This window comes from Lates calcarifer, linkage group LG1, assembly GCF_001640805.2.
Source record: "Lates calcarifer isolate ASB-BC8 linkage group LG1, TLL_Latcal_v3, whole genome shotgun sequence".
NCBI classification, from domain to species: domain Eukaryota; kingdom Metazoa; phylum Chordata; class Actinopteri; family Centropomidae; genus Lates; species Lates calcarifer.
Window position 1 is genome coordinate 11,288,967 of NC_066833.1, and position 2,828 is coordinate 11,291,794.

At 35.7% G+C, this 2,828-nt stretch overlaps 1 long non-coding RNA gene across 1 annotated transcript; it reads left to right on the forward strand.

Annotated features, from left to right (window-relative positions):
• The first annotated feature begins 969 nt into the window (after nucleotides 1-969).
• Nucleotides 970-2,338, forward strand: LOC108902812 (uncharacterized). The gene is made up of 2 exons (XR_001964154.1): nucleotides 970-1,013; nucleotides 1,375-2,338. It is a non-coding gene; the product is annotated as an uncharacterized LOC108902812 (long non-coding RNA).
• Nucleotides 2,339-2,828: the final 490 nt, after the last annotated feature.

Consider the following 2,828-nt stretch of genomic DNA (forward strand, 5'->3'; position numbering starts at 1 on the left):
GTATATTAGGTGAAAAATGTACTTCTTTCAAAACTGTATTCAGGAACAGCAGAGCAAGCTAATGGTGGAACTGATGTGAAGGGCAGTGTAAAGATTTCATCAGGGTCTCTGAGGTAAGGTAGTCTTTTTCCTAAGAGCCTGGCTGGTCAATATGCTTTAACAAGAAGAATGAGATCAAGCTATAAAAGATGTGCATACCCTCATCAGCCAGCGACTCTAACACTATTTGAATAACACGTTCTGTTTCCTTGAACCAGCATCAATATATCAGAGTTGTGTTTTAGTGGTTCAAGGTGCTCCAGCAGACGCCCACCTAAAAGAAATACTTGATTTTAAATTGAGCAATTAAAATAATAATAATAAGAGCTTTCCACTGCATTGTGGCTCTCAGTGAATGCTGACTGCCCAAATGCAGTTCGACAAAAAGGTACAGTACAATCTCCTATATTTATTGAGTTCTCTGAATGAAAGTAAAGAAATTCACATAATGGAGGAGGTGAGCCATTAAAAATATTATGTATATCTTGTCTTGCCAATATTCAAATTAAGACATAATTCATTAAGTTACCGTTAGTTATTTCATAATGAACAATAAATTATGCATCTGCCCTGCTGCACGTCTGCAGCATCTTCAGCATGATAGCGTGAGTTGCCAGATTTGGTCTGTGAGCGCAGGTTTTGTCTCTGTGGTCAGGTCACAATGTGTACAGGCACACTGTAAACCCGAACAGCACTACAAACTCATAACTATTGCAGGCAACTAAATCAAAGTGGGCTAATTAGTTAACCCAACACTGAAACACTAAGTATTCTTAACGAATAATCTCGTTTTGATTTCACAGTTTCACTGTGTTTTCTGTTCTGGGACCCCGACTTCAGGATTTGAAAGTTTTGCGCACAGACAGGTGAGTAATGTTAAAAGTTCGGCAAAAGTTCAATAACTAGTTATCTTTTGTTAGACGCTATGAATGTATCTCTGGGAGGATGACACTGAATTCTACAAAACCTGTGATGTAAGTATTTGGGTTATTGACCATGGATATTGACAAGTAAAACTCGTCAATATCCGTGATAAGCCAGTCACACACAGCGCCCGCCCCTCCCCTACACACACTGTCTCTGCAGCCAGAGCTGTGCTTCACTCTCGCACACACACAGTGGCTCATCTTTCTGTTCTTGGCTTGACTCTACCTCACATTGCACTCTTCATTACTCCTTAGGTTTTCTTCAGATAGCCTCTATCTTGGTTTGTATGATATTTAAAGTTACTTGGTGAACTTGTTAAGGAAGGAATAATATATTTTGGCTCTACAAACAAGGATTGTGTCACATCCTTCTGGATTTGTTGTTATAATTGATTTTCTTGTTTTGCAGGTTGAAGATGAGATGGAGACCACTGACACACAGCTAGCGCTCCTCTCTGCGGTCCCTGACTCCACTGGTTCCATCAGTTTCAGCCCTGAGAACATATCCATTGTGATAGAGGATGAAGTTGTTATGAGCGAGCTTCCCAGGTTGGCTGATGCATTTGTGGTGCTGTTTGGTTTAATCTATGCATTACACTTAGATTATCCAAAGAAACTCACTCACACTTTCACATTCATCCAGAAAGTGTTGATGTGTCTGGATGATAACAAACCATCGAAACCATGCCTACTCTCCCTGAAAAATGATTTGTTAAAAGAATAAACAAGGTGAGAAATGCCTGCCGAGTGCAGGCATGCATAAATGTGATTCATGTCAGCAACATTATTACAGCTATGTTGTTCTGTTGTTCATTCTTAGATGTGTCTGATATTATAGACATGTCTGTTAAAATGTTGAAAGCACTTTTGCACTTTTTTGAGGCCGTAACAGTATGCTCAGTGGGCTTTTTATAAGTTTAGAATGAGAGGTACATTTTTTGTTTATTTTATTGTACTGCCTCCTTGACCTCATTGATCAGTATGCCCTCATTGTTAATGGCAATTCAGTTATTTATTTATATTATATATTATATATTATATATATTATATAATATTATATATATATATATTTATTTGGTATGTTTTTAATTTTCCTCATTTGCACTTTTTTTAATTTGAGAAAATACAGTGCAGAGAAGGAAAAGTTTGTTCATCCTCAATGATTCAAAATAGGCTGCTAAAATTTATATTTGTAAAAAAAATGTTTGACTCCAGGTGTTGCACTTGAATGTTATTCGACATTTCAGTTTTACTAAGCCTAATATATTGTTCTGAAAAAAAAAAGAAATGTAAAAGTTGGTTATTCCTTTTTAAAAGGTATGTTTTAAGGTGCTGTTTTATACCCTAATAAATAATTGGAATTCTGACAGGAACACTTTAGTCAAGAACCTTTTATTGCATGGATGATGTTTCTCTTGCACAATCATTTTAAGTTGGCAAGTGGTAAATATTTTGAGTTTATTAAGGTGTAAAATTTTGAGTAGATACTATTGATGTAATACATTGTGTACAGTTGATTTTTTTCAAGTCCATGTAATTTAGTTTTTATAAGTATCATTCAATCAAATCATTTAAGTATGAAGAAGACATAAATATTAAGTTAAGGGAATTTATATTGAACTTAGAATGTAGATTAAGTCAACTGAACACACATTTTTTGAGTAAAGTGTAACTCAAAAATATTATCAGCATAACTTAAATGTTCTTATGTAATCAGTTATGACAAAAAATTTTGAGTTTTCTGAACTTATTCGGGTTTACAGTGCAGAATGGGACCAAACATGGCAATCTCACTGTGATGACAAGATTGTGGGAAGCTGCATCCAGTCACTGATTGCAGCTGTTGTCCTGCCAAGGAATAAG